Source organism: Dicentrarchus labrax, unplaced genomic scaffold (assembly GCF_905237075.1).
Source record: "Dicentrarchus labrax unplaced genomic scaffold, dlabrax2021, whole genome shotgun sequence".
In the NCBI taxonomy this organism is placed as follows: Eukaryota; Metazoa; Chordata; class Actinopteri; family Moronidae; genus Dicentrarchus; species Dicentrarchus labrax.
This window is the reverse complement of record NW_026136715.1, coordinates 26,176,975-26,189,094: the sequence shown is the minus strand read 5'-3', so window position 1 is coordinate 26,189,094 and position 12,120 is coordinate 26,176,975.

The window sequence follows — 12,120 nt, the reverse complement described above, 5'->3', positions numbered from 1 at the left end:
TGTGAAAAGTTGAATTCCTTTAATATGATAGATAATTAAGGAGAGGCATTTAGTACACCCCTAAAATGGTCCACACTTTGGTACGGTCGGGTTTCCCCTCATTGGTCAGACAGTGGGCCCTTTACAGTTTTGGAGGACGCTGCGTGCCCGCTACCTTGGTAACCACTTTGTCTCGCGAGATCAAAAGTACTACACGTAATACAAACGCATACGATTGGACGAACAGTCTTTTGTTTTGTCAGTTATTACTGTTACATACAGTTCTAAAAGGGATTGTGGAGAACACAGTTACTACGTAATGCAAGTCCCTAATGTTCCTTTTTGGAATAATGGAGTTATTTGGAAGAATAAAAAATCAATATAGCACAATGGCAGGAAAAATGTTGTCCCTATAATCTTTTTATTTTACAGCTGTAGATATAATTGTCTTCATGCTTAAGAAATAAATGTAGAACATTTTACATTCAAAAACATTCAATGTGGAATATCGTGAAGGACAAAAACATTGAATCTGTTGTTAGTATATTTTTTTATGACGTAATTCATAAATAAATGCTAATTTATCCCGATTAATATTTGTTTGAACAATATGGGAATTTAAATGTTTTATTATCTGCTCTATGTGAATATGATATTTCATGTTGATGAACAACTACAACTGCTTTTGTTACTCTGAATGTTGGCTATGGATGAAAATAAAGATTTGGTCTAAAAAAGGGATCGTGGAATGTGTTATTTAAACACAACATAGACGTTTAGACGTATAGTTGTGTTCTGAATTAGTCAATGAATTTAACCTACTGAGTTAGTCCTAATATTCTATTCTACTATAATCTTACATAATTTCCACCATAATATTCTTATACATGATGGGATAATATGCTTAAACCTAAAATACCTGTCAGGAATCAAACTGACTTATTACAGCATTACTTTTAATGAGTGAAAACTGTCCGGAAATTACAGGAATACAATATTTTTCAGCCTATAATAAAATTTAAAAAGATCTAGAGCTGAATGATGAGTTGGAAAGTTAGTAAGGTTACAGCTCTACTGCAGTTATCCAACATGAAGGCATGATCTGCCTCCTTCATGTTCTCCTTCTCAAAGAGAGGGGGCCAGTCGGGGGGCTTGGGTTAATGACAAAACAAGCTGGGGATGATCTAATGTTTTGGCAACAACCTGCTTTAATTAACTAATTCAGGATGACCTCAGCTCCAAGGAGAGAGGAGTTTGTTTTCCCCTCTTTCTCCACGTGCATGCAGAAGAGGAGACAACACTTAATGCAGTGTTCCCATGAGGACAATCATTGTTTTCTTCTCCTCAGAAACCCAAGCGTCTGAGGCTATATGTCTGGATAAGTGACGATAAGAGTGAGAATGATGCAATGAGTATACTTGCTACACATCAAAGAGCAGCCAAGAGCTGCGTGTGAGAGGCGATCATAGCACAATGACATAACTGTGGGTGTTTGGTGGTGGATGTTTAGTTTCTTTGGATTTTCCTGTGAGAAACAGTTTCTGTAGAAAGAACAATAAAATGTCTGACCTGTAAGCCTTCATTCAGTGATACTATGCCCACATCTAACTACTTATCTTGGAAAACAAGCATTTATCGGGCTGGAAAGAAATGAGGGAGGAAAGAGTAAAGACTATCACAGTTGATAGGCAGTATCACCTTCCCTTTCCTGAGGCCATTATACTATAGGGCCCGGCCTCCCCCTCGTGCCAGAGCGGGTGTCAATGTTTGCAACTTTGATGAGAGGATGAACGGATTATCTGTCAAAAGTAACTCTCTCTCCACTCTGTCTTACTAACAGCTGGGCAGAGCAGCTCTTGGTCTGTGTGTGTGTGTGTGTCTTCCAGTGCTGTTCTGTGACTCTGCGCCAGACAAAAGTGAGAGTGAAACATTTTTGAAAACAAGACAATGATTATCTGCTCTCTTAGTCAAGGTTTAGTTAACTGTAATGTAAGATGGAAAGCAATGGATTAATATTGCTATTGAATAAATATTGAATTTAGATGTGGATTAGCTGGGCATACTGGGCAACATGGATACACATCTCTCAGTAAATAATAACCATCAAGTATTGGATTATTACTGGATTATTATTATTACTGGAGTCTCAGCCACCGCAACAACATCTGAGTCATTGGCGTACCAGAGTGTGCTGATGGCCCGTGTCTATGGGCTGATTTTAGTGTCAGTAGAAACTGAATTTGAATCATTTAGAACTGAATCTGAATTGCTCAACTTGAATAATTGCATTAAAAAACTGAATTTGAATTGCATAATTTGAATTTGTATTGTTTAACATGAATAACTATTGAAAAACTGAATCTGAATAGCATAATTTAAATTTATTACTTTGAAACTGAATTCCAATCAACTTGAAACTGAATATAATATTATGAATCTGAATTCACTTGCAACTGAAACTGTATTTGAGCCTCACTAAAAATTCTACTTTTCATGTACTTTCACTTTCAGTTCTCTCAATTCAAATTCAGTTCTCTAAATTAAATTTCAATCCACAAGATTCACTTTTAAAGGTCACATACAGGTCAAGGTCCTTGAGGAAGAAGCAATCGAGTGCAGATACACAGAGCTCCTTTTTGGCCAAGCAGCACGTTTGTTTTTGAGCATTTCCTGGACCTGGACAGTTTCTACTGACACAAAAATAAGCCCATACGCGTCCCTCTCCCCTCTTGTCTGAGCTGTTAGCAGAGGTTTTAGGCAATGACTGCCTGCTGGCTGCACCAGAGCTTGACCGAGCTCACAGGGCGCTTACTGCCTAACCGAAACCAGGGGAGAGGCAAAGGGCTGTCAGCACGCCCCTACTCCCCTAGTTCACGCCACCACTTGTCACACCTCCTCTTCATGCCTTTTTCAGGCTTGAATGCAGGGCAGTTTAGATGGCTAATGTGATCGTACCTTTAGTCCACGAGTCAGACCACCATCCAAGCTTCCAACCTCACGTCCCAGCTGAGGGTCAGAGGTAGTTGAACTTTGCCCTGCTGTCACCTAAAAGAGGCAAAAACAAGTCACCTTGTCAAAGGCATATTGTAAGATTTAGACACACACAAACACACTATTGTAAGACTATTACATTACTCACAAATGACTTATATACAGTCATACATACATGTGACGTGAAAATAAACTTGTTCTTTGTTTTCTGCATAAAGCTGGCTGTGTTATTGGTAAAATAACCTCTCAGCCAGTCTAGAGGTATTCAGATGTCCAATGAAACACAAAACTTGTATAAAAAAGTGAAATCAATACAAAGTAGGTAACACAGTCTTTGGTGTTTCAGACCTGTGAACATTGTCTACGGTGCTAAAACTGAAGCCAGAAATGATCAACTTTCTAAAGCAGCAACTGCAGAAGGAGCTTTGAGAGAAAGTTTGAAATTAGTCATGGCAAGGACTTATTTGACTCTGTACTCACAAAACAAAAGCTTTGGTGTCTGACTGTTTGATTGTGTCTTTATTTAGTAAGTCTGGAGCAGCGGTGTGCACTTTTTTCTAACTTGAGTACTGCGAGGGCTGGCAGGTCCCCATTTTTCTGGATTGCATAACTGTTGTCGCTTTTAGTTGCTACGTGAGCCCTGGGCATCAAAACACCCCCCTACGCACAGAGACTTTAAAACAACAAACTCTCAAAGTCAAACTATTCATAAGCCAAAACAGCTCAGAGGACTTTGCTTATCAATTAATGTTAAGCTTTTTTAGCATTTGGCAGAAAGCTCGCAGTTACATTCATAAAGCTGTTTCCCTTCTTATATAATACAACAATCACAACCCAACCACACCAACATGTTTCTTATTCAATAAAGAGTCTGTTAAACAGCAGTCAGACTGTGCTTTAGAACTCCACCTGTGCTGGTTCATTGTTCTTTCGATGACTTCCAGTTAAGGAGGAGGAAGCTCATGCGGGCTGAGACTCTGACCCTCAGTCGAACCACAGGACTTCAGAGAGGAGGAAATCATTCAGGGGCCTCTGGAAGACACAACGTCATCAGCTGCTGTGGCTGTTTTTGTAACAGGGTTTTATATACAGTAGACCAGGGGGGAAAGTATATGAGAAAGCTCTTATGGTATATGCCGCATCATTACACTTTACAGTGGCCTTTTAAGTACACTTGTAATCACTGTATTTACCATCAGGGAGGACTCCTGAGGTTCCTCAGTGATGATGCTTTTCTTGCAGTGGGATTCTGTACAGTATAAATAGTAAACCTGCATTAACTGCCTATTTGCAGAGCACCTGTTGCATTCAATTAAAGTAGTGTTATGAATGAGCACAATATTCACTCTCCTTTTTAGTTTAGCTGCTGAATGATCCACTGTGTTCACCAGCTAGTTGCTAACTGTTTCTGGCAACCTCCATGCCTTTAAAATGAAAGCAAAAGCAACATCTTTCACATTACACATAGTCCTTTTATCCATTATTAATATAAGTATACAGATTAGAGCACCTTTAGTGAATGCAGAACATATGACAAGGCAGAGGATTAACACTTCTCTGACACCTTCATACCAGTTTCGGTAAAAACTCTTCTCTGGGATGGAAAAGGTGTGTGCAAACAAAGGGAAGTCAATAGAATAAACATTCTTTTCCCTCAGAGTTCTTCCTTATTTCTCAGAACCATGAGGGAAGGGGACACCAGCACTACATACAACTGGCCCTGAAAGTTCCTTGGAAGGGTTTCGCAAATCCACTTTGAAATTCCTTACTGCCAGTCACGACGGTAGGACGGCAGGAACAGCACTACTGTGTGTACGATGCTGGTTTATTTAAAAAAAGCAATCTGGAAATAATAAAAGTAGGTTCTGCTGATGTGGCTTTTCTATACAATCACTATACCATGTACTTTTTTACAGAAATATTAGTAAATTCAGACTTGTGTAAAAATATCACATCACAAATGAATGATGTATGCATCATCCCCATTTCCTTGGTAAATTGTGTAGGTGAAAAAATAAATAAAGTTGGCCTGTAGGTGGTGATAAGGTGATAAGACTATGCAGAAGATTACTAGATTCATAAACCTCTATGCCATTGGTTCTTTCCGCATACGTATTTAGGTATTTCATTCCTCGTAAATGCAATATCCAAAGTCATTTAGAAAATCAGTGTTTACAAGTGCAACAGGATATTCGTGAAACGGAAAAGCAATAAAAACACATCCCACTTCCTCTTGTAATATCACTTTTTCATTGCAAGTTCTAAAGAATGGTGAATTAAAATAAGCATGCATACAGTGTCCAGTCAGTTTCTTTTCTGGAAACATATGGCTTCCCTCTCACCTCGACTCAATATGTTGATTTGTGTTGTTTTTGAATTGGCTCTCTCCATCAGGCATAAGACCATAGAGCTATTTATATGGCTGGTTTCCTGCTATTCAGGCTGCTGTTGGAGCAGGGCCTAGCCTGGACACAAGTAGTCCATCAAAACTGACAGCTCTAAAGTCTACAGCTTGATTCATCCAACCAGTTGTGTCTCATTTCTCATCAGCGCTGCAGTTTCCTCTCAGAACTATTTATAGAACTTCTTAAGAAGTAGGAAAAAAAGGTAAGTAGGAAATTTAAACTGTAAAAATGTTCATGGATTCTGTTCTGTTGTTATTGTTTATTTGGCACATGACAAATAAAGAGAGTGATTATCGAGATTTATTTATTTTCTTTCTACTCAACTTTAAGCCAAGTATAGAGGCCTTACTGTAAGGAATAAATATGAATACCTGCACTCAAAACTGAGATATGAAACAGCACAAACTAGAAAGCCAAACACTGTAAGGCAAAACCAAAACAGTGACCTCAAACTGGAGAAAATGGGGACAAAGAGTGAGAGGAACGAGATCTCGAGCAGCAGTCTGGTTTGCCTTGGCGCTGCAGTTAAAACGTGAGTTGCGGACAGAGCATTTGCCCGGGCAGCAGACGAGACTTCCAGCGGAGCCAACCACAGCGTTCCTCTGGGTTTTATAATGGTAGTGTACAGCTGTGTTACCTCCACTCGCTGGAATGTGAGAAAAACGGAAAAACTGACACACACATATAAAGAGGCTGTTGCTAAATAACTACATGCAGCTCCTCCATGAGCTCAGGATAAAGGAAACACAGTTCTACTCACATGTGGCAACAACAGCCACTAAGACATGGACACGCCCACATGGTTCTTCTCATTTAGTGGGTAGGAAACACTTTTTATTTGAAGGCTCTGTGACAGCTCAATGTACTGTGTCCTAAATGCAAACCATAGACAGAAAGCCCACACAACCTTAAACATGTTTCTTACAGACATGCAAGCTCTTTAAAGGGTCACTCTCTGGCCCTGCAGATAGTTTTGCCTGTATTGGCCCAGAGTTAGAGACACTATTTCTGAATGTGCTTAAGGGAAAGGGAATGTGCTGCTCAAAACATTGAAAAGAAAAAAAGGAAATGTGCTTTTCTTAAAGCTATAATGTGTATATAATAAAATATAAACATTAGAACTATGTTATTTATGTTATGTTACAATATCCCAAATGTTTCCAACAGTGTCATCTTTTGTCTGTCATGAATTGACATTTTATCCAGTTTTAGGCCACATTTCTACCATACACTTTTTTTTAGAGCTTGGTCTAATCCAGTACTTCTCAAATAGTGGGGTAGGGGGCGCGACAGGCAGGGGGGACTGACGGAGGAGGAGAGATGGAGAAGTTTCTGACAGGAGTAAAAAGAAAAACGGAGGAGGCGTCAGAGGCAAGAACAGCAAGTGACGGTAACCGGCATAAACCTAATAAGACCAGGAAATACGATGGAGCCTACATAGCCCTGGGTTTACGGTCGGAAATGAGGAAAGACCTGTGTGTGTTTTATGCCCCAGTTATGTCAATAAGCCACTGGACTTATTTTCATCGAAAGCTTGATGAGTATCGCCAACAGGCCGGTCATTTAGTGAGCGCGGCATCAGTAAATAAAAACGCACATCGCAAGGTGCAAAAAACCATCACACAATAGCAGAGGAGCTAATACTCCGGCAGCATTGGACATGGTCACAATCATAGGTGAGAAAAGTGCTGAGACACTGAATACTGTCCCTCTTTCCAATGACACGATCGGGAGACGTATTTTTGACATTTCAGACGACCTCCAAGAACAACTCACAGAACATCTAACAGAAAAAATTTCTGTCCCCTAGGGGGGGCATGACAGAAAATTATTGAGAACCACTGGTCTAACCAGAAGAAGAATTTTAGTCATCAGACGTCTGGATCTCATGTTATCAGAGAAACAAGCTGAGCTAACATTCACCAGGACCAGGAGAAGCTAACATACATTTATGGATGTAAGTTCCACTGGCGATTGGGGGGGGTCTTAAGTCTTAATTGTGCAGCTGTCAAAATCCAGATGATCATCTGAGTCATCTTTCATTATTACCACACGTTCACTGCAATAAGCTTTACCAGCAGAGTTGGGACCGTATGCAACCTGAGAGGACCTGCAGCCATTACTCAGGGCTGAAATAACATCCAATTATTTGCAATTATCTCCAAAAAGACACTAGAATTCGACATCAATCAATTACTCTATAAAGCATAAAAGGACAGTGTTTTTTGAAGTAAAGATGGAAATATACATTATTTATTATTAAGTATCACGTCTCCACCGAGGAATCCAAACATTATTACAGAGAAGAAAAGTCCCTTCTCTTCCTGAGTCCCCCATGGGACCTTATTTCAGAGAAAATGCGACAATTTGTTGTCCTTAATACATAATTAGAAAGACTATACCCATGGTGGTCCACCAGAGGGAGGGATTTTGCCTCTCCTTAGGGTTACCGCATTAATAATGAAGCAATTTAAAGCACAAAGCATTTCTAATTCTTTTGTGATGCTTCCATTATTATGGAAAGCACAATACCAAATGTATCATAACTTGTTACCTGCTGATAGAAATGTAGATATATGCAGGAAAGAGCATTTTTATTTTTTATTTATTTGGTTTGAAGAACCTGACTCATTGTGTCCCCCCCACCTCCGAAACCAAACCTCTGCCTTTGGCCTTTCTGGAGGCAATGACCCGGTTACTCACACTGATCCACAGACAATGTCAACAGTTTTTGTAGGAACTATTTCTTCAAGAGAAAGTAGTTCTGACAGCAAGGTCTGTGGACTACCAGTAACCAGGAGGCTGCCCTGGATACATGCATACTTGTATAAACAATTAGAATACAGTCAGATGTAGTATATCTTCTATAATTAAATACGAAACATGCATGGAAATGATATAGTCAAAAAAAAAAAAAAAACGTAAAAACCTTCTAAAAAACGAAAAAACTATACACTATTATTGATATAATATTTAAACCCCCCTTCTGCGACATTATTTTGTTATGGTCAGTTATGTTGAGCAGCTCCTCTAAACTTTTAACTAAGGGGAAGGCAGTCATGTCAAGATGCTCGGGTAGAAAACCATTTATATATTTAAATGTATCCTTCAATTTTACCACATTGTTTATACTTCAAAGAATAACACATCCAAAAACTAAGACACCGGTAACACTATATTTATCAGAGATTATTAAGGTAAAGATACATCCATTGTATCCGGACTGTGTCAGAAGGCCCAGTGACGGATATCTCAAAAACCTTTGTAAAACATTTATTTTTTACAGTTTAGTTTTTGTGCCTATCTCTGATTAGCAAAAAGGCAGTGAACTGTAATTGTTGCAGATATTAAGCTGCCAAAAATAAGATCTGCATGAAAAAAAAACACAAAAGAGAAGAGTACACAGAGGTATACACAGGTAGGAAAACAGGCTTCAAACAGCTCAGCTAATTGAGCATACAATTCTTATTAATATCTAGGCTTATGTGTTCAATATATTATATGTTATGCATAACTTTAAGCCTTAATATTATTTAAACGGGTGGGTTATATAAATATTAATCGCCTTCACAGTAGTCATCGATGGGGAAATTAGCTGTAGAGACCAAAACAGTTTTTTGTACCAGGTTGTAAACATGTTTATTTCTACTGTGAAGTTGGGCATTTTAATGTGGAGGCTTATGGAGATTGACTCACTTCTGTAGCCATCCTCAAGTGGCTGTTTGAGGAACTGCAGCCATGTTGCCTTCATTGTGTGTGTGTGTGTGTGTGTGTGTGTGTGTGTGTGTGTGTGTGTGTGTGCGTGTGTGTGTGTGTGCGCGCGCGCGCAGGGCAACAGGCCAGCAGGCACGAGTGTGGGTGGGGGGGTAAAGGTCAAGGTTGACAATTTCAGGTCAGGTGATCACAGAGTTGAGACAGATGGTGATTTACCACCGTTTGGCAGCAGGTTCCCTTGGGGACACCGTTGGGGTGCAACATTGCAAGTGAATAGACATAAAAACAGGAATGAAAAAGAGAAAATGTTGAACATGTGGAAGAGAAAGGAGCTAAATAACTGAATGTGAAATAAGATAAAGAGGAAGGTTTTTTTTTTCTTTTGTTGACATGTCTCTCAAATGATTCATTGAGCTGACAGGAATATTGGCAAGCTCTGACCCTTGAACTTTTTATCCTGGATAGTGTATCACTGCTTAATAACAGCAATTTATTGTGTAAGAGGACAGTATGTATCAAAGAATAGTTTCAGAGAAATTTGATAACAAAGTATCTTGTTAATTTGTACAAAAACAGAGTGTAAAACACCAGGTTGTGGTTTTATAGGGGAGTAACATGCTGAAACTATTTCTTAACCAGGCCAGTTCCTTCCCGGATTCAAGAAATATTTGGCACATAACCCGCCATAAAACCACGACTCGTAGTTTTTACACAACAACCAAGATGTAATATGTTAATCAGTGAGCTCTAGGGGGGCTGCTAGGCTGATTTTGTTGATTGGAAACAGCCAAGTGAGCTGCTCCCCCTGTTTCGAATCTTTATTGTAAACTAAGCTAACCGTCTGTTGGCTGTAGCTTTAATTGTAGCATGCAGGCATGAGGGGTATCAAACTTCCCATCTAACTCTCGGCAACGAAAGCACTGAAACACCTTGTCTCAACCTCTCCAAAAGGAGAAACTACGGTGTCCAGAATTTACTTTTTTGTCCATCCTGGGCTACTGTAGAAACATGGCAGTTCAACATGGCCGACTCCATACAAGAGCACCCTCTCCCTCTGTAGATATAAACGGCTCATTCTAAGGCAACACAAACATTCTTATATTCAGGTGATTATACACTAATGAAAACATACCTATGAATATTATATTCCATTTCTGACAGTAGATCCTCCTAAATGTTACACACTGGACCTTAAAAGGTAAAAGAAAATTACAACAAATCTGATGTTACTCACTTATGTAATGCTTATTATTCACTCAGATATCAAAACACACACAAGATGTTAAGATGTGAAGTGCACCGCATGGTAATAAATCTAGAACTCATTTGCCAAAACGACTGCTAAAGTCAAAGTCATGTGACAACAGTGCAAATCTGTGCCAAAGGTTACAGAAAACTCATAAATAAGATCAATCCTCCTATTTTCTATGCTTCCCTCCCTTTCCCCTCGGTCCACCCCTCCACCACCTCCACTTCCCCTCTTTGCAGACAACCAGCTGCTGCCCCACACCTCCATATGAGCGAGGGATAATCCCCAGAGAGGAAAAGAGGGGATGGAGGTAGACGAGAGGTGGAGGAAGAAGGGCTAGCAGGATGGAGGGAGGGAGCGGATGGGTGCGACTAGACGCTCTGGGTCAGAGGTCAGGCCTGCATGTGCCAGGAGCTTTTGTGTTCAATCCCCCTCCATCACCACTACCACAGTTGTTATAACACACGCTTATCGCTTGGTTTGAGCTCTGGGGTCTCACACACACACACACACACACACACACACGTTTCTAATGGTCTCTGGAGGTCTCTGTCACACACACCCACACTCATCTAACTGCCTTTGGGGTCCCAGTCCAACAGACCCCCACCTAAACAATCATTATGGGGTTTAACCAGGGATGTATGATATAGGGTTTGGGTTCAACAGCAGAGTCGGGGTCACAGCCCAGGGGAGAGAAAACCACCTAACCCAAACCTCCACCAAACACACACACACACACACACACACACACACACACACACACACACACATAAGCCATAATCACTCCATTCTGTCATCCTCTCTTTCTCCAAACACCCTCCACCTAAAATACTCTCTCTTTCTTCCTCTATCCCTCCTAAAGTTTTATGTTTTTATTTGGAAAGTGCTGCCTCAAACACATTTTATGCAATTAAAGAAAAGCAGGTCACACAACTTCACTTTGCTTCTACACAGCAGCCAAGCAGCTGCCGTTAGCAAACGGCAACAATGTCAAACTCTCAGAACACTTACCAGAAATTTCCATAACACTGCACTTGGATACTGTTTGGTGCATTAAGATATGGCCTTGTAAACTTGCACTTTTGGGAGAAGGATAGCAGAGCAAAAGTGTAGCACAGTGAATGCACACTTTAAGACCATGATTACATTGAGAATATGGCTGGTATTTATAGCCATGCTTGAGAAACTTTGACAATGGCTGTTGATGGACAGAGATCAAAGCTGTGATATTTGGGACAGTAAAAGGACAGCCACTTGTGAATCATGCTACTCCACCACACCAATGATTATCCTTTATTATTAAACAAATTCAGAGAAATATGCTTATTTGCTTTTTATTTTAGATGAGAGTATTGATACCACTCTCATGTCTACACTAAATAAGAAGCAACAGCCAAGAAATGGTTAGCTCAGCTTAACATAAAGCCAGCCAGCCTCGCTCTGTCCAAAGGGAACAAAATCCACCTAAAAAGCACCTCTAAAACTCACTAATTAGCATGTTATATCCCATTTGTTTAATCTGTACAAAACCCAAAGCGCTGAAACAACAATTTGTTCTGGCGCCTTTATGTCACAATGTTCAAACTGTAATTCCGAACAGCCAAGTGGGAAAATCTGTTCATATCAGCCCCCAATTTAAAATTCCAACTCAGAGATATCAGGAATGTCTGACAATGACAATATCCCCCACTTGGCAAAAAGAACCGTTGACAACATGGCTGCAACGCTGCTATTGTTGGCAGTTACACATAACAATAATCACCAATAGGTGATTGGACC